We start from the raw sequence: 21,093 nt of genomic DNA on the forward strand, positions 1-21,093 counted from the left end.
CGGTTATATTCTAGGCACTATATATGCGCAGCGCGCCCGAAGGAGAGGAAACCGCGGAGAGAGAGAGTACTGCACATGCGCAGCACCGCGCGCAGCGCCGCCCACTGGCGGAGTGAGAGCGCGCTGGGCCGCACACGCTCTCACCTGGGCACGCGCCGGCGCCAGTGCGTCTGCCGCGGCTATGACGCAACACAATCCAACACAATCCACTTTAATCCAATCCAATCCAAATCCAATCCAAGCCAAGCCAAGCCAAGCCAATCGAATCCAATCCAATGCCCCTCGCGAAAGAGTGTTCGCTATCGGAGAGGAGAGCGGGAGAGTGGCTGCGGACAATGGACGCACGCCGCGGACAACAACGGACGCACGCAGGAAGGACAGGGCCGCCGACAAGAGATGCTCTGAGCGTCGCATCTAAAATTAAAGCCGTTCCACTCAATGTGAAAGCTGTCGGAAGTGCAGAGCAGTGCTTCACCATAACGGTCCGTAGCGCCGTTGTCCGCTCACTGCTACCACCCAATGCAATTCAAATTTCCCGCCTTCGCAGTGCTCGCGCGCCCCCTGCCTGAAACTGCGCCAGCGGGAGTTCTGTACTTTTTGTGCTTGCTTTTCCTCCCGCATGTGGCGGCGTTGCACTGCTACTTTTTTAAATGCTTGCAATAGTAAACACCAACCCAACGAGCGTTCCTAACTAAATGAACGCGGGTGCTGCCGATTAATCACGTATATTTTGCCTCAAATGTACCTACAGTTTTCTTCGCGCTAAACAACTGGGACATGGATGACAAGCGCCAGCGGTTCACGAGTTTCGAACGCTTATGACTATTCAAACCGCTTGGCTTTCGGAGTTTCTGGGTTACGCCGCGACGACAGCCGCTACGACGGAACGCCGTGTGGCTGTACTTGGGTCCAGCGAGCGAGTTACGACGACAAGGCGAGCCCCTAAAGGAGTCACTACTTTAAATTAAGAAAGTGTTGCAGGGTCTCTTTAAGTGGACACCACCTCAGAAATCGGAGCATTGTGAGACCAGGGAGCAGAGGAGACTTCTCGTGGGGCTCTTAGGGTACATATAAAAGCGACGTACGGGCATCATAATCCTTCGTAAGAGGAATGACAAGTTTTCATTGGGAATGCGCGAAACAAAAGGAGGCACCATCTTTAAGAAGTTATGGACAGCTTATCTTGAGGCAGTATCCAGGATCCAGGGAGGTTTACGAAATGAAGTAGGTGTTGTATCCTGTACATAGTTACGTAGTTTCAGTCTCGGTTTCAGTGTTTTGGTTTGCAACACTGTGTCCTTGTGTATGTATATATTTGTGCAACGTCTATTAAACAGCAGTTCGCCACACGATCAGCTGCGTGCAGGTCGCGTCACTCCTTCATTACAATGGTGACGAGGATTCAGAACCGCATTCTCATGTAATTCCCCGGGACCCAACCAGCCACGCCTACCCGATGGCTTTCGCCCGCATCGCCCCACCGGAGCCGTTCCTACCGACACCCGGTCGCCCCGTGCAGCCATGGTCACGATGGCACGACATGTTCGAGGTCTACCTGCTCGCATCGGGTGCTTCCGAGTTCCCCCCGCAGCGTCGCAAGGCTCTTCTGCTACATTCCTTGGGACGGGAAGGTCAACGCATTTTCAACACCCTGTCTGTTTCGCAGGCGGCAGAGAAGACAGAGGCGAAGGAAGGCACCGCAGCTACGCCCCAGATGTGTATGCCTCCGTGGTAGCGACACTGGCCAAGCACTTCGATACCACCTGCAACCTGGTCGTCGAGAGCCACCGATTTCATCACCGGATTCAATCCCCAGGTGAGTCTGTTCAAGAGTACGTGATCCGAGCTCGCCGCGATGTGCTCGTTTAAATCGCCAGAAGAGTCGTTACGTGACCAGTCTGTTGTCGGTGTGCCCTCGCATCGTATTCGGGAACGTCTTTTGTTAGAAGGGTCTTCGCTGTCGTTTGACAAGGCAGTTGCTCTCGCGAGTCAAATCGAGCAAGCAGCCGTGTAAATAAAGGAATTTGCTGTTTCTGTGCAGCCTGTATCTGCGCATTCTTGCACAAAAGACAGTGCGTCGTTGCCATCACCACATTCACGGCCACGCGCTCGCACTTTCGGTCAATGTGATAAGGCAGTTACGCATAGGAACCGACCCCCGTCACGAGAGCGCCTTCCGTCGAAGTTGCAGCAACACGCGAATTCTTCCCATTGTTTTCGGTGTGGTTCTAGCCAGAACCGCGCTTCTTGGCAACGCTGCCCAGCCAAAGGGGAAAAATGCCTCTTTTGTGGCCGTATCGGGAATTTCGAAAACGTTTGCAACCAGAAACGGTCGCAAACAGTTGTCCACGAAGTTTCAGCTGATAGCCCGTCGCAGGATGAAACCGTACAGGTTCTCGTGGTTCAACAGCCTCTTGCATCTTCAATACACATTAACGTTCAAGTCGGGCAGGTCAATTTGAAACTGTTAGTTGATTCTGGCTCTTCGGTTTCAATTATTTCGGGGAAGGTGTTTGACCAGCAATTTCCAAGTGTGCCGCTTCTCCCCGTTCCTCGTGTAACACTTCTGGATTATTCCAAACGACCAATTTTGGTTCGAGGCAGCGTGTTCTTGTTGCGTGCTTCTCGTTTGATAAACGTTATATTCAGGAGATTAGCGCAGGTCGTTTTGTTGTATTGCGTAACCGCCTGCTGGGTTATTGCACCGCGTCGAACGACGCGTCTATCTGGCCTGTCAACGCTCCCGGCTGCCCACAGAACAGGGATGGGCTGCCGCTGTGAAAGACAAGCGCCCCTCGAGGGTGGTGGCGTCTGCAAATTCGAGCAGCACATACGAAACGACGACCGGCCTGACCCTACGAGATCGGCGCACGCGCAATGGCAAGCTATCTCCAACCCAGCTGCTATCAGGGGCGGTATTCACAAGTTTTGTCCCTTTTGCGTCCCTTTCAAAAGTGTCCCTTTTGGCGAATCCTGATTAACTAAAAGCCAACAACCGGAAGTGACGTAACGCAAACGCGGCAAACCTACTGCCAACCTTCCTCCATGCTGCCAACGTCCACCTCTTAACCGGGAGTTACGTCACGATGAAAGGGGCGCAAAGGGACGTTTTCAAAAGGGACTGTTACGAGAATACCGCCCCTGATGTCGCCAGCACGCCATAGAGAAATAAAAAAATGAGAAGAGAGGACACACGGGCTTATCACGGCCGAATGGCCTGACTCCTGCCCCATGCGGCAGTTGGCGCAAGTGGTAAAAACTATATATTTAAAATTAAGCTAACACAGGATTTTATACTTTTAAAATTTTGTTACACATTAGGCTACACACTTTTATTTATGTAACAAGTTGAATGGCTTTGAATGTAAATTTTCGTGGTTTCTTTGGACCAAGCCTGGCCAAGCCGCAAGCGTAAGCCGCCATTTGGCTCTTTCGGCAGCGTTTGCACTACAGTGGCTAGAATAGGGAAGTGTGATAACCGTGCCCACTCCCGCGTGCCGCTTTTGGAGGAAATTCCAGGTGGCGCTGTCACACGCTTACACGCTCGTTGTGACGGCGGCGGAATATGGAGTAGGAATGTATCCGCGCGCAGCAACACATCGAGAAAGCCTCTTTGATAGCTTTTCAACGTGCTCGCGCAAACTGAGATGCAATGAATGTCGTTTTTTTAAGAACTACTACAATCGAAGTTTACAACCGACTGGACGCGCTTTGACAGCCGAGTATAGCCGGCTGGCTCGGACACTTATGAAACGCAAATCAGATAATTGTGGACTGGTAACTGGTAAATACGAATTTTATTTTCGACGTGCTCGTTACAGACAGACAAAAACTGCTCACTTTTGATGAATTTCTCATGATTCGTTTAAAATTGATTGATTGATTGTGGGGTTTAACGCGCCGACGCAACGCAGGCGATGAGGCGCGCCGTAGTGGAGGGCTCCGGATTAATTTTGACCACCTGGGGATCTTTATCGTGCGCCGAAAGCTCGTACACACGGGCGTTTTCGCTTTTCGCCTCCATGATTCGTTTAAAATTACGATGTCTCGAAGCCATCAACTTTCTTTGCTCAATGGGCCTTGCCTTTCGCTGCTAGTTCTTTTTTTGCGTGTGTGAACAAATTCAAGCATTTTTTCTCGAATTGTCTTCGGAAAAGTGTTTTCGACCTTCGGTTTTGCTGTTACGTGAGGAAATTGAGCTTTAAGTGCTTCTTCTTTCACGACAAGGCATGCCTTCTCCTTTTTCAATGCCTTCGTGTAAATAAAGTGCAGTTAGAGGACCAAAAGGAATTTGATAACCATGAACGGGGAGAGTGGCAGGCTCCTTCAGTATGTCAGTTGTTTCGTAAATTCTTCCAATGTCTGGAAGAGTACGTGTACGGGCTTTGGCTTATCCTGCGCAATACGACACACGCTGTAAGCAACTGTGAAGGGCGAAACACTCCACCAGCGTGTGGTTTCCCCCATGTTGCCGAAGGTCAAGTTCTTCACAGAGAAGGAGCATGGGGTTCTTCAAACTCTGCACTCCCAGAGGAGTCACCATCCTTCGCGTTTTTATTGCTGGGTGGGGCCGCGGGTGCGCTTCTCGCTTGACACTTCCTGCTCGGGGAAGCTGTTTCGGCTGGTACTTCGCAAGATCGGGAAATTGCGTGGGCACAGCTTCCGGGGGCAACCGAGGCCTGCCCCTGTAGATTGAGACAACTTCTCCGTTCACGGTATGTTCAATGTTCCGGGAGATGTACCTTACGGCGAAGTTTAGCTCGCACACAGCGGTGTTTTCCTTGAGCCGCTTCTCAGTACGTGGTTTTGCTCGTCGCCACGTTCTTCGGAACGCCAAACAACGACAGGACTTGTACACCGTAGAGCGGCCCGGCACAAAATTGTGGCTCTGCTTTGGCGGCAGTTAAACCTGCTACGGCACAGGAAACAGGCGGTGCTTCTCTCTGGTCAAAGCAGCAAGCGCATTGCAGACGATCCGCGCGCACCTCACCAGGCGACGTGTTAACGATCGCTCGCGCCCCCTCGCGGATCCCTATCGGCGGCTTCAAAGCGCCTTATAGGCGCTGCATGCCGCTAATCACACTTTCCTATCCTAGCCACTGAAGTTTGCACGTGCGTGTCTGCAGCATAGAGGTCTGCAGCTTCGTGCTAACCTATGCTGTGGAGAATGAAACGCCTAGTGCTTTCTTTGCGACATCGGTTTTGCATCCTGAACGAAAGGTGGCTTTCTCTTTTAAAGTGCTATTATGGCGTATCATATTTACGTTTCTTTGTACTGCAAACGCTCCGAGCACTGCGTAGCCTCAGGGAAATCAGGCATAGCTAGTTCTGCGTCTTTAGGATAAGAGCTTTGGAAACGCCCCGGAAAGGTGTAAGACAACATTTTTTTAGCCGGACGTTATGATATTTTAGGCTGGTTGGGCCGTTTTATCTAGCGCCGAGGGATGTCAGCGGTACGCGCCCGTCGTCGCACGTAGCGTTTACGTGCCGCAAACGACGGCGGTGAGTTGCGGAAGTGGCCGGCCGGCGGTCCGTAGGCGAAGCAGGCGTTGTGCGCTGTCGCTGCACTGAATTACGCGAGCCGCACGCTGCATTGTATTATACTAGCTAGCCATTGCTAGCTTGGCCAACTGTTACTGCTATTATTTATTATGGCCGTGATGCACTGCGAAGCCTTCCGGGCGAACGTACGCGACGAAGTAGCCGTGTCTGCATTTGGCTTAACTGGGCATAACCAGCAGCCGTACACTCATCGTGAAGTTTTACACATGTGTGCATACCAAGCTGCCTGCGTACCAAGCGACCCCACTCGCCGGCGCCGATAACGCGCGCGCGTCGCTTCGCTTTGGCGTGTCAGGTGCGGTAAAAACGCGTCTTTAGTCGGCAGATAGCAGCTTTGCTCGAGACGGGGTGAGTGCGCAGTGAATTGAAACCTTCCAATTTGGTCTTCGTTCTACATCGTATATCAAGTCCGGTATCGGAGGCATTGCATGGAACTGTTCCCCAATTGCCGTTTTTTTTTTTTCAAGCGTTTGCTTTCTTCTCTAGTCATATTTTGGCTAGTTTCATAAGAGACGTATTGCGCGGATTGCACCTATTCAGTCGGAGTTGTGTGTGTTCTTGTCATGTTTTTCAGTCCATGGCCGCTGGCGGTCATCAGTACGACGCTCACTGCTGCTTGCCATGGTGCCCACACAGCGCCCAAATATACCTTCGCCAGGTGCCCGTTCTCGGGATGCGCTTCTTTCGCGGGCCCGTGGAGCAACAGGTTTGTTTAAGCTTTGTATTACGTTCAGTTCGCTCTCGCTCTTCGTCCTGATTTTACAAAAATGACGAAGGGATTCAGGCTATGTGAGCAGCATTATCATTTTTGTTAAACCAAACAATAGCTGAATTGCATTAAGAATGTGCCTAACCAGTGTTGCGAAATTGCAAAGACCCATATTTTTAGTGTTGCTTGACCGCATGATTGCTGAACAGAATAAGAACTTATGTTTTAAATAGGCATCATGCACTGGAGGCAGTACTTGAGTACTAGCTGCAGTGAAATTTACAGACTGTTCTCAGGTCATCTGTCATTGCAAGCAGTTTGTGTACTATATCACCTATCACCTGTGCAGCTCTACAGGTGCCCTCAAGACAGAGCCAACCAGCCAGCTGCATTCGTCATACTAAACATGGTGTAAGCACTTCATGGCACAGAACTTCATGGATCCTGCCCTCACACGACTCACAAAAGTGGCCGTGCCAACTGTTCTCCCAGAGTTATTCAGTTTTATTAATGACTGCCTGCAATGCTGCTTGCTGCCTTATTGATGCTCCCGATGGGTACCGCAACTGTATTCCATCTATTGAACCTTACCATTAGCACCCGAAAATCTAACGCAAGTCTCGGCACGCAATAAGGCGTGACAACTGAAAAGCCTATCGTTGACACAAGGAACAATCTGTTTTTATCTCTGACGTGCCTCATCTCATCAAAGCCACTCACAACAGCGTCCAGTCTCAAATTCCACTCGCAAATTATTGTTGCTGCTAGCTCTAATATTGTGAAAACAGTACATCCACGAAAACCCTTTTACATTATGAAGACTGCCGGGGTAAGAGGTGATGCTAAATGTAGTTTGTCATCGTACGTGCCGCGTGTTGTTGGAGTGACCTAGATGAAGAGACCCACGTTGGGACCTACGTTGTCAAATGCGCTCGTAACGTTCTCAGCAACGATGCCTGTCTTGGCTGAGAACTTCTTACTGGACTTGTTGGGGAATAGTTTACAGCGCCTGTCTCGTCTACTCTGTTTCTTTGTTCGTGTTTCTTGCGCTCCAACTAATGGCTCTCTTGCTGCGCCTTAGTGTAACCCCTCAACAGGGACAACTTTAGTCGGGTGTTTTTTTTTTTTTTTTTTCTGGCGAATTGTGTACTCGCATCGTGGCAAATAGATGCACCTGTTTTTAGTGCAGTGGGGTGGTCGTTTTCCTGACTCTGTTTTCAAATGAAGCACAGCCTGCAAATATACGCAGTGCTCCCATGATGTGCCTCGTAAATCAAATTGCATTGTAATTCTTTTTGTTGTAATCAGGCAGATAAAGTGTACAATTCCGTGCTGAGTACACATATGCAGTGTAATCCGCGAGCATATGGCGGCACAGACATTTCTAACCTCTGTCACAGCACATGGTGGATTGCGAAACATACCTGATGTAAAATGTACTGTAGTAGCATTCCTCACTGCCTGGTGCCTGGTTGTGCGATGCAAAGCATAGTAATGTCAAGTTCAGTTGTGCATTTGTGCGCGGCACTTTTGAAATTGTGCTTGGCTGCGTGTTCGAAATGGCAAAAATGTGGCGCGTGGTCCCAGAAATGTTGTCGCGTTACCTTATGGGACTATGTAATGTGCCACCATTGTCTCATACACAAGACGCATATACTGCTTCCCTGTTTCTTATATTAGATTGTTCGTATTGACAGCGGAACACATGAATTTGTGTGCCTTAATCGAGCCTGGAACCTGTCGTTTGACTACGTACACGTACCTAAAATATCCCCGCCTGGTCCTTTGCTTTTACTGGGAAGGCGACGCTTTCGGAAGGTAACCCGGCTTCTTGGGAAAATTCACCCTTGCAAGGAACCAATAGGAAGTTGATTTTTTTCCTCTTAACGTTTTTGCGTGTGCATGTCCACACAAATGTGATTTCTGTTCAATTACTGCTATTGATTTGAAGTTGCCCCGAGGCAATTGACCTAATTAGAGGTCATCAACGCTTTTGTGATAAACGGGGCGCAAGTGTCTCCCTTCTTTCACATCCTAACTGGAGAAATTGCCAGACTAAAAAAATTATCTGCGGAGGTTGTGGTCGTAAACAGTTGCAAGTATCCCAGTGTCTAGATTTTGTTATGGTTGATATTTTTGTATGACTGCAACAGCGCACAGTCTGAGGGTGTCGTAGATACAAGTAAAACTGTGGATGGCTGAATATTCTGGGTTTTCTGCATTTTCAATTACCGTGGAGAATAAACCCTTTGTGTAGTTGTGCTACCTTTACTTGTACATTTGTACATTTTTTTTAATTCCTGGAAACGTATTTTCCTCTCACTACTGTGTATTGTCTCTGTTTGGTGTATTACCCACTGTTTATTATTATGTGTGTTGCAAAGAATGATAATTTGAACTTGTTATTCCGTTAAGTGCCATACAATAAATATTTCTTCATTTATGACGTCTCTTTTATGTGGCTTGATAAGATGTGAACACACGACAGAATTCTTAACCAACCGTGAATGGTATGTAAATTGCAATTGCACATTTCAAAAAACAAAATGTTTTTTTTTTCTTTTAAAAGCATGCGGACACTAAGCCTGGTAATGATATATTCAAATAAACACTAATTAATGCATGGAAGCGTCCGAATACCGTACCGATGTTCGTCGCCGTGAGCAGCGCTTTCCGTAGATTCAAACTACCCGCCAAAATCGGTGTCCACGAAACCGAAAGTGAACGTACGAAAGTACGGTTAGTACTTTGGCCACCCGCTCGGCGCGCTACACTCATTCGGCCGCAGGGCTCTATGGGAGTGTCCACTCTTACTAGTATTTCTTTCTCTATGAGCACGCTCCCAAGCCGCGCGCTCGCTTGCCCTAGACAAGCCCGACGCGTACTGTACCTGGCAAAGAATGTTTACGCATGAAAATCTGCGACAAATCGCTCCGAAATTGAGTCGCGCACTTGATAAGTTAGTATTTAGTAACTCGACCTAACCCCAAGTGTAACTGCGGGACAAAAAAGACACATGTCAGTTCTTTATTCGTAGAAAAGGAAGGCTCTTTGGCCGTCCTCCGTCTCCTCTCTGGACCAACCCGTCCCCCCCCCCCCCCTATTGGTTAGGCGTCGCTTGCGCTGTCCCATCTGGGTTTACTTAGCACATGGCGTGTGACCATCACCTAACCAGTACTAGAACGACGCGACGCCCCGATAAGCGGCACCTCCCACCACCCTTCAGGGACGTCACACACAACCACATCGTCGATAAACTAGGCAGCCAGCCAGTTGAAGGAGCAAGTGACGTCGCCGCCGCTTGTTATACGGTGCCGAAGTCTTTCGTGCTACCTATTCTTCTTGCCTCGAAACCACGTCCGTAATACAGGCCTTGCTGCGCAAGCCGGGATTGTCTAACAGCGACCGCACGCACACGACACGCACCACGATGTTGGTTTTCAGTTGAGTTGCAAAGCATTTTTAAAGCAAAGCTTTCTACTTCTACCCCCCAAGGGTTCTTTCGCGACCGTTGGTGTCACCAGAAAACTCCAGCCAACAAATAAAAGAATTTACTGCCACCGCCTGGAATCGAACCTGCAACTAATAGACTAACAAAGCGAGAGCCCGTTGTCTTACCGATTTAGCTACGACCCCACGGGAACACGGGAAGACAAATGGTGTACTGACCAAGCACATCTACGGGTTTACCCCCTGCCTTCTCGCTGAATGCCACGTGAAAGCGTCACACGACCACTCCCGCCCGTCCAGCGGCCCTGTGCGCACCTTGCTCATTTGCTAGGAGTTACAAAAATTAAAGGAAGCTCCCACCAATCCATGGACTCTCACTTTTAGTACGCCAATGTGCTAAAGCCTGTGGCCTCCAGTGTTCATGTAAAAAATCAGAGCTCCTTGTCGTCCGCCCTCACGCCAAACCAAGGAATACATTCAAATACTCCTTGATGGCCAGGCCATCACTCCAAGCCCCAGCATCAAGAGCCCGGGTCTACATCTCGTGGCTAACACCAAGAGTGACGTCTCCTTGCAGCGCCTCAAAAACAGCATTGATCAATTCATACACATGATCAGGCGAGTTGCCACCAAGAAGCCAGGCCTAAAGGAATCTGGTACCTTTCGATTAATTGAAGCATTTGTCCTCTGTAGAGTCACCTACGTCAACCCCATGTCTTCTCGACAAGGAAGACATACAGATGCTTTATATAATGATTAGAAAGGTGGTGGAGCAGGCCATTGGTCTTCTCATGAGTGCGTCCACAGAGAGGCTGCTGAGCAGGGGGCTCCACAACGGTGGAAGAGCTGAGAGAAGGCCATCTCTCAAACCAGAAGGTCCGACTCAGAACTGCGGTCGGTAACCGCATGCTTCACCAGATTGGCTGGGCAGCCCAGAATGCACTCCGCTTGACGTACTCCCGGACTCTTGGTGACTAAAACTAAGGATGCTCCCTTTGCTTAGAAATATGAACCCCTCACATGACGAGGGTCACCAAAAAGCACGGGCTCGAGCGCTAAACACGACCCACGGTGGGGATCATGCAGTTATCTACACAGACACTCCAAATATCGAGGGCAGCAATGCGCCATCATCGTGGCTACCTCCAGAACCAACCTCCTTGCGTGTACCTCGCTTAGGACCCAAGAAATGATGGCAGCAGAAGAGGCAGCCGTCATTTTGGCTCTCACTCAACCAGGGGTTCAGAGGGTAGTCACCGATTTCCAGCAAGCCTACTGGAATTACCAGTCGGGTTGTGTGTCCTGACCTGCACTGCTAGTGCTAAAAAACCACTCCCCAAACTGTTCCGTTCAGCTCATCTGGACACCCCCTCACACTTCAATGGAGGGCAATAAATACGCCCACCAAACAAGCCTGCCCTTTTACCTCCCGTGCTATGGAGCTGCACAAGGACAGACACCCGCTTGTCACGTTCAGGGAGATAACCCAGCATTATCACCTTCTGAGACAGACCGTACCTTCGCCTTACCCTGACCTTTCCAGAGAACAACAAACTACCCTACGACTCATACCACACGGGCTCCTTCCCACAGCCTATGCGTCTTCACTTCATGCATCCGAATCGCTACGACGCTGAATGTAAATTTTGCCCAGAAGTAGGAACACTCCACCCCGTAATCGGAGTGTGCGACTTTAGCTCTGAGCACCCTCCACTCTTTCCGTCAACTACCCAACAAGAGCAATGGGAGATGCTGCTGTCCAGGCCCTCTCTACCTACCCAGATTCAGCGGGTGGACAGACCACAGGCCGCTCGAACTGCATATGGGCCCCACAGAACAAGGAATCACTCCCTGGGGCTGCACTCCGGGCCGTTCAGAAATCTGACCAGAAGTATTTCTACCTACTTCTCCTACTTCTCTGCCGCAAATCTCGTCACCTCCGTCCGCGGCGCAGAGACGGAGAAGTCAGATCGTCTAACACCGGGTTGGAGCTTACTTTAATTTTATAAAAAAAGATTCCACTCTTGTGCTACACCAATACAACTCAACCAAACACCGTTCATGCATCATGGATTGATTTAACCTTACCAAGAATATCTCTTTGAAGTAATAAATGGCGTGGTTAAGTGCATTTCCCTTCTCTCTGGTTCGCCTCAAACCAGAGAGAAGGGAAATGCACTTAAACACGCCATTTATTACTGCAAAGAGATATTCTTGGTAAGGTTAAATCAATGCATGATGCATGAACCGGCTTTTTATCTGCTCTACCCCCGCTCCCAAGATCAGCCGAAATTTTTATGAACAAATATTTTGCAAATGCTAGCTTAACCCCAGAGACATTCCGTAAATGGTACACCCCATCCCTGCCGCCTCGATGTCCCTTCTGCGCCTCCCTCACACCCGCCAATCTCCAGCACCTAATTTGGCACTGTCCAAAATTTACGCGTTACAGAAACTTCAAGCCTCCTCCAAATGCCTCCTCCTCATACATCGACCCTCGAACACTGGAACCCTCCACGCTGACTTTAATTGCGCACTACTCTCTAGAAAGCAGTCTAGCGCGAGCAGTTTAGAGCCGTGAGCCTGCTCTCCTCACCCCACGTGGCCTCTTCCGCCTTCGTAAGGAGCCAACCAGCTTCAACTTGAACGGTTTATTTTCAAGATGTCCCAAGCCTCGAATATCCCACCCTCTACTCCCACTTCCCCCACTTGACCTAGTGTCTTCCTAATGTAATAAAGGCTATCTCCTCCTCCTCCTCCTCTCTGGTTTTACTATTTGTAGGGCGATGTGAGTGAATTAAACTGACGTCGCATGGGTAATCGTTATGGGTGCCGTTTACAGCTTTGCCTTCCAACCAGATTCACGGGGAGGATTGGCGCGATTTTTTTTTTAATATTTTTTCATGTCACAAGAAAAACCATGCTCACCGCCAAACTCCTCGGTTGCCAAGTTATCCAAGCAATAGACTATGCATACAATACACTTGACAGCACAGGAGTGATGGACATATACTGGCACGGTTCCTCTACTGCCCTCTGCCATCATCATTAGCATCGTCGTTGTCGTCAGAGTGCTTGCGATGGTGGTGCCTGAAGGATGGCCCCCACTGCACGGTGAAGGCCTCTCCTCTACCCGTTCCTGTACTGCAATGTCCCTCTCCGTTCTCTTCCTCTGAATGTTTTAAAGCAAAACTTTCTAGCTCTACCAGCCAACGGTCGTGGCGTGCCGGACAACAAACTCCCAACGCGGCGGAGGCGGCGGCGGGGAAAGAGGGGGGGAGGGGTAGCGGGGGATTTCACTCCCGGAGCACACTGCAGATGGCGCAGTGAATTTACCCAGCGTTCCCCGCGCGAAAGTGCCTGCTCGCCGGCCGCGGCGGCGGTGGTACGGCTTTGTCGTCTGCTTTAGCGACGGTTGTTTTGGGCCTGTTTTGGCGCAGATTCGGGTCCATTGCGCGCTGTCTTTGCACGGCTTGATTAACTTGTTAGACAGCACCTCCAGCGTAACCCGCACCCGACGGAATTATGTGGTCGTACAGCATACATACGCTAAGGATTGGTTTGCAGGGCGGGAAAACAAAATGTACAAGCTACATACAGACATCTAGCCGCTAGAGAAACGCTCCCTTTTGCGCACTGATTGCCACGAATGGAACTCCGTTTGCTAAATTGGTGAATAACATTTAGGTTGTGTTTTAAGAGGTATTACAAAAGGCGAAAGGAGCAACTGGTTCTGATAAATAGGGATTATAAAGGTTCCCTCAGCTTTCTCAAATTCTCAAACTTTCTAAACTAGTTTAAATCGGTATAAATGGGAATCGCTAAGCTCACATGCCGAATTGTTTCGGTGTCTGCGCTTGTGTCGCGCGGTGGTGTAGCCCCACGCTAGCACACCAGGATGGCTAGGTTCCGGTTCCGCTGTCTCACCCTTCGAAAGACGCTCCTCTCCGTTTTCTCTCACTTCAGACTCACCGCCCGGCTACAGCGGCGGCGTCGTCCCCCGCTCTAGCCCGGCCGTGGCCGACGCTGCTGCTGCGTTCGGGACGCCGCCCCCGCGAATTCCAAGTAACGGCTGGCAGAGTCTCTGGTTTCACTCTTTGTAGAGCCAGGTGTGTGAATTCAAGTGACGTCACATTGGAAGTTGTTGTGGGTGTCGTTTAAAGCTTTGCTTTCCAACCACCTTCACAGTGTGGATTGGAGCCAATTTTTTCGTTCACCTCTCCATGGTGTTAATTGCCTCTATCTACTTATAGTCTCATCTCATCGTAGCCACACTGCAGTCTTGATGGTCTGTCCACTGGTTGGGAGCTCGTCATACTACATGCCGAGTCCAACTCCCCTTCTTCCCCTTCATTTGACCCGTTATGTCTTCCATCCGAGTTTGTTCTCTGATATGGGATGTTCGTTTCCTATAAGCGTTATTCCTATTATCGCCCTTTCCATTTCTGGATGGGCTGCAAGGTTTTCCTTCAGCTTTAGATAATCCGAGCGACGCAAATGTTCTTTATCTTAAGTGTTCGCATCACATGGTCAACTTAAACACTCGACTTGATGCCGAAGATAGAGCACTCCGAGTGATTTGGTGCGTCGTGAAACTTGGACTCAGTCATAAAAAAAAAAGATTATCAGCCCTTCCAATAAGCTTTTGCGCAAGATATATCAGACCGAGAGCTGTGAAACAGGTGAACTTCAAGGGCAAAGACAAGGTCTGAGGCAGAAAGAGTGAAGGGAATGTTACGGCCGACATTTTACCATCTCGGCTGTTAGCCCTAAACGGCTTATCGTACTCCAAAAGGGTCAGGGCCTTCTTCTGTCACTCGTCAAACTACTAAAGTCCTCAAACTTCTAGGGAAATAAAATGCAACCTGTTTTCATGTGGGAGAGCTTTCATGACTTGGTGTAAACCAAAGCGTCGCGTTTTTTCAATGCATGCAAATTTAAGTAAAATAAGAATGAATGTGAGGGCAAAAAATCAGCAAAATTGTAGAAACTGCCCAACATGTACTTGAGGTATGACACAAAGGCGGCAATTTTTGTGGTTGACTTAACATTTACTGGCACATGATTGATGCCTAGTTTGAACCCCTTTTTCCCTTCAAATTCCGGACAGTCCACGACGCAAGTCTTGTAACCACGATAAAATTTAAAATGGAAGACATCACTGCAGCTGCTTCTTTCAAAATTATGTCTAACTGTTGCCTAATTGGTTTAAAGTCGGCCAGTAAGGTCCACGGATAGATGGTGATCTGTATATTTTTGCAGAAAAGGTGTTCACTAGCAGGGGTCGTTTCATCTTAATGCAACTCGTGTTCTTTCTGTGGTTGGTGTGAAAAAGTTCCTGCAGGACCGTATAGGCACCCTGCACTGGACAGATGCCGCTGTGAGCGCAGAACTCTTCCTAATAAAGCTTTCTGTAGCGCACGCTAGGGCATCGATACAGGCCTGGCGATTTCTCGACCAGTTATCACCCACTTTGGTCTGTCTGTCCGTCTGTCTGTCTGTGACTCGATTCAGCCACCCGGCCAAAGTAAAATTTATACTGCGCAATAGTCTTATATACTCAGCCAAATGTGAGCGTCTAAGCCCGGTTGATATGTTCATACTTGTCAACTTTGTTGAACATGAACAAAACATTACGCAAATATAAGACCGAAAATTAATACACAAGGGATATTTACAGTGTTCCTTTATTAAAAATTGCATGGATGCATGGTTTTTCGATAGCAAATGATATTGTAGCGTGGCACAAACTCAAGAAGGTGACGTAGGTGGTAAAAGGACAGATTTATTGGAAGGCGAACTTGTGCCTCACTAAAAGGAACTCCCTAGTCCCGCTGCCACCGAGCTCTCTCCCGCGCCGCCACGCGTGTCCCTCCTTCTTCTTCAGCACGTGGCTTAGTTGGTTGACCGCTGTTGATTGGTTGGTTGCTCCGCGAGGCATCCTTTTTTTGTTTGTTCTTTGTGGCCGGGCGCGTGCAACAGGCCATGCCGTAACAATATTCTACATTTACTGCAGAAAATGCTACCTGCTGTTGCTCGCGCCACCTCCTGCCGGCATATGAGAAATCCCACGGCAACAGCAACGAAAGGTTCCACTAGCTAAGTTCCACGTTCTGCTTGGAACGCACGTGGAGCCCGGCAACGCGGTTGTATAAACCTTGAAGTCGGCCGCCTCGATTCACGCGCGTCTCCGCCGTACTGTAGCGCTGGCATAGAGGAACCCGGCCTGTAGCAGTGGAACGCGGTAAATTCAAATCGCCTTGAGCAAACCTTTAGTGCGTTTACCTTGGGATGAGCGCGACGGAACAGGAACAGCATGAGAGGTGAGCGGGAAAGCAAAGGGGGGCATTTCCGTGCCAAATGTCTACAAAGACTGTCGTTTTTTGACGATATTTGCAACGATAGGAGTAGATACGCGGCCAGTTTTTTTACTACATACCTACAATCTCATTGGTCGGCTACAATATCAACGACTAACATCTTTTCATCTGCACCACTTAAACTGTTCGTCTCGGCCTTTGTTATCGTGAGGTTACCCTATATGCATTCTTTGTGTGGGCGCTTCTGCTTGACTCGTAATGATCCCGGCTTTTGGTTTCTCGGGCAGAGCGCCGACACCTACGTATAATTGAATGCTACGAGCAGAGGCCGTGATCAGTGATGTTTCGTACTGGGAAGGAAAATTACCACTTCTAGGTTCAAAAATTCCCTATTTTGTGGCGTTTTCCCCGCAAGTTTCTCTTGAATTCCCTGCAAATTTTCCTGAATTTTCGTTTTGTAGCTGATAGCTATTTACGGGATTCCCGTTCGGTTTTGGGGTGTTATCCAGCGCCACCTACGTCTACTATACGTAGCTTTCCTCACGCAGATGCCCTTCAGAAAATCAGTTTCAGCGTGAACTAAATACCACTACATCTGCCGCATTTGACTATGCATTTCACGTTTTGTACCAAGCAGCACGCTTACTTTGCATGCTAGAGCTCTAAGTTAAAACTGCCCGTATGAAAAGGAACGAGGCATTGTTGGGTAACTGAGGTAATTTTGGCTCAGCGCCGGAACTGCGGACGCGATTTTTAAGTGCGAATGCACTTCTTAAGCGAGCCTGAATCGTCCGCCGCCGTAGTCCGCATAGCAACAGCTGCGGGTGCGCGCGCTCCTCGTCTTCCCTAGCAACGGGGGGAGATGGGCGCGCGCTGCCTGGCCGCTGACATGGCACATACCCACGTGGGGGATTGGCCAGGAATCGGGCGTGAGAAGGGCTAATGCACCCGCTTAAAGGAGTACTGACACGAAATTTCAAAGCTGAGATCCGCTCTAGCAATCAAGTACAACGACAACACAAATAGGTGTCTGTGCATAAATGCATCTTTCTTTCTTTGTAGTTGTGTGTGTGTGTGTGTGTGATCTCTCTTTCGCGAACATTACCGTACCGCGCAAATTCAACTCGTGCATTCGCACTTTCACATTCTTCCCCTCGGGGAAATGCGGGGAATTTTTTTTTTTGACAGCACGCGGACTAATGCGCACCCGAAATACGTTTTAAAGCAAAGCTTTTTACCTCTACCCCCCAAGGGTTCTTTCGCGACCGTTGGTGTCACCAGAAAACTCCAGCGAACAAATAAAAAAATTTGCTGGCACCGCCGGGAATCGAACCTGGAACTAATAGACTAACAAAGCGAGAGCCCGCTGTCTTACCGATATAGCTACGAGCCCACGCGAAGACAGAGAAGACAAGTGGTGTAGTCACCAAGCACATCTACGGGTTTACCCCCTGCGTTCTCGCTGAATGTCACGTGAAAGCGTCACGCGACCACTCACGCCCGTTTAGCGTCCCTGTGCGCACCTTGCTCATATGCTAAGAGTTACAAAAATAAAGGAAGGTCACACCAATGCATGGCATCGCATGGCATCTCACTTCTAGTACGCCAATGTGCTAAAGCCGGTGGCCTCCAGTGTTCACGTAAAAAATCACAGCTTCTTGCCGTCCGCCCTCACGCCAAATGAAAGAATACATTCAAATATTCCTTGATGGCCTGGCCATCACTCCAAGCCCCAGCATCACGATCCTGGGCCTACATCTCGAGACTAACACCAAGAATGACGTCTCCGTGCATCGCCTCAAAAACGGCATAATTCAAATCATACACAGGATCAGGCGACTTGCCACAAAAAAGCGAAACGTAAAGGAATTCGGTACCTTTCGATTAATTGAAGCTTTTGTACTCTCGAGAGTCACGTCAACCCCCTGTCTCCTTCTCGACAAGGAAGACATCGAGATGCTTTATATAATGATTAGAAAGGCGGTCGAGCAGGCCATTGGTCTTCTCATTAGTGCGTTCACACAGAGGCTGCTTAGCATGGGGTCCATAACAGGGTGGAAGAGCTGATAGAAGGCCATCTTTCTAACCATAAGGTCCGACTCAGAACTTCGGTGGATAACCGCATGCTTCACCAGATTGGCTGGGCAGCCCAGAATGTCACTCCGCTTGACGTACTCCCAGATACTTAGCGACTAAAACTAAAGATGCTGCTTTTGCTTAGAAATATGAACCCCTCACATGACGAGGGTCACCCAAAAGCACGGGCTCAAGCGGTAAACGCCACCCTCGGTGGGGATCATGCAGTTATCTATACAGACGCCTCCAAACATCGAGGGGAACAATACGCCATCATCGTGGCTACCTCCAGAACCAACCTCCTTGCGTGTACCTCGCTTAGGACCCAAGAAATGATGGCAGCAGAAGAGGCAGCCGTAATTTTGGCTCTCACTCAACCAGGGGTTCGGAGGGCAGTCACCTATTCCCAGCAAGCCTACTGGAATTAGATGTTGGGTTGGGTGTCCTGACCTGCACTGCGCGTGCTAAAAAAGCACTCCCCAAACGGTTACACTCAGCTCATCTGGACCCCCCCCCCCCCCCTCACGCTTCAATGGAGGGCAACAAATACGCCCACCCAACACCCCTGCGCTTTTACCTCCAGTGCTATGGAGCTTCACGAGGACAGTTACCCGCTTTTCACGTTCAGGGAGATAACCCAGGATTATCGCCTTCTGAGACAGACCGTGCCTTCGCCTTACCCTGACCTTTCCAGGGAACAACAAACTACCCTACGGCTCATACAATCCGGGGTCCTTCCCACAGCCTGCGCGTCTTCACTTAATGCATCCGAATCACTACGACGCTGAATCTAAATTTTGCTCAGAAGTAGGAGCACTCTGCCCCGTAATCGGGGTGTGCGACTTTAGCCCAGAGCACCTTCCTCTCTTTCCGTCAACTACCCAACAAGAGCAATGGGAGATGCTGCTGTCCAGGGCCTTTCTACCTACCCAGCTTCAGCGGACAGGCCGCACGGACTGCATGTGGGCCCCAAAGAAGAAGGAATCACTCCCCAGGGCTGCACTCTGGGCTGTTCGGAAATCTGAACAGAAGTATTTCTTCATCCTCCTCCTCCTTCTCTGCCGCAAATCTCGGAGAAGTCAGATCGTCTAACACCGGGTTGGAGCTTACTTTAGTTTTATAAAAAAAGTTTCCGCTCTTGTGCTACACCAATACAACTCAACCAGACACCGTTCATGCATCATGCATTGATTTAACCTTACCGAGAAAATCTCTTTGAAGCAATAAATGGTGCGGTTAAGTGCATTTCACTTCTATCTGGTTTTACAATTTGTAGAGTGATTTGAGTGAATTTAAGTGACGTCGCATGGGTAATCGTTATGGGTGCCGTTTACAGCTTTGCTTTCCAACCACATTCACGGGGTGGATTGGCGCGATTTTTTTGTACATTGCGCAGGAATACATGCGAACAGGCCTCAAGCTGCAGCCGTTTCACGCTTTACTAGATCTCTTCCATGAAGTATTCTATCCTCTATGCTTCCCCTGTTTTATGAACTGGATTAGAAACGATATGAGATTCTTGTGACTTGAGCGACCGCGACTCTGGATATAAGAACATAAATCCGACGAAGAGTAAGGGAACTTTCTAAACATAAACATAGTAACAAAGGATGCGAGGTCGGGTTTAGTGACATTTTTTTTTTACTCAAAGGCTCCTAAAACTCCGTGAATCTATTAAAGATTCCCTTGTTTCCTTTTGGCCAAAATTACAGCTGAAATTCCCCGAAAATGGGAAAATTCCCCGTAAGGAAATCACCGGCCGTTAAGAGCGTGACATCTTTCACAATAGAAATGACGCCCCGAGCCACCAGAATATAGAGAACGGCGCTGCTGTTTGCGAGGCAAACATCAGGGCCACGTGCCTAAAGATATGCAGATAACCAAGATAACTCGACCGCCGCTAATGCTCTTAATCTCACATGTTCGCGCGATATCGCCAACTTAAACACTCGAATGAGTGAGGCTAAAGGTATATAGAGCACCATGGGGCAACTTGGTGCTTCAAGAACTTGGGCTGCAGTCACAAAAAAGATAACCGACCAAGGTCGAGTTTCTTTAGCAGGCCTATCGGATTGGCTGAGTCGCGCGAAATCAGACCTAGAGTTGTGAAACGGACGCACTTTAAGGGCAAAGACTGCAACCTGAGCACCAGCAGAAAGTAGAAAGAGTGCGAGGTAAGTGTTATAGGTGACTTTTCGACGGCTACACTGTTAAGACATAAACGTTCATTCGAATTCGGAAAGGCTCGCAACTTTTCTTTTGAATTGCCTCATGATAAACTGGTTGCTGAATCCGACATCTATATATATAGCCGAACACACTAATGAGGTCATTTTACGTAATACAAAGTGGCAGCCTCAAAGCATGCGTAGCTACCGAGTCAAAAAGCTGTATATCTACTTTTTTACACTATCAGAAGCGTTCTGCGGAAACGTCATCATCATCATCAGCCTATGTACGCCCACTGCAGGGCAAAGGCCTCTTCCATGGATCTCCAATTATCCCGGTCCTGTGCTAAATGCGACTAATTTATTCCCGCAAACGTCTTGATCTCATCCGCCTACCTATCCTTCTGCCGCCCCCTGCCACGCTTGCCTTCTCTAGGGATCCACTCTGTTACCCTTAATGACCATCGGTTATCTTGCCTTCGCATTACGTGTAAACACGTAATGCGAAACATGTAAATACATGAATACACTCGCCATGCAGGCCATTAAACTCAGCAATGATGTAAACTAATCACCCTCGTTGCTTTTTGATGCGGTGGTTTCTCTTCAGTGCAGACGGCCAACATTGTCCCCCGTGCTTACAACAGATCTGCTACAGTAGTTTCTGGCGTCATGTATGCATATACCTCGTTACCGTGCGTGGCTGTAGAGACTTGCCGTATACAGAAAGTCACTCAACCGCGTGCCTTCAGTTTTTTTTTTTTGTTTTTTTTTTTCAGCGCCTGTGGTGCTCGACGCACGAACTTCT

General features: G+C 49.0%; 1 pseudogene; it reads left to right on the top strand.

The window, feature by feature from the left end:
- Window positions 1-1,356: 1,356 nt before the first annotated feature.
- Window positions 1,357-2,654, top strand: LOC144167584 (uncharacterized; annotated as a pseudogene).
- Window positions 2,655-21,093: the final 18,439 nt, after the last annotated feature.

The sequence above is a fragment of the Haemaphysalis longicornis genome, unplaced genomic scaffold (genome assembly GCF_048455015.1).
Source record: "Haemaphysalis longicornis isolate Haplotype H1 unplaced genomic scaffold, Haemaphysalis longicornis Haplotype H1 scaffold_2, whole genome shotgun sequence".
NCBI classification, from domain to species: Eukaryota; Metazoa; Arthropoda; class Arachnida; order Ixodida; family Ixodidae; genus Haemaphysalis; species Haemaphysalis longicornis.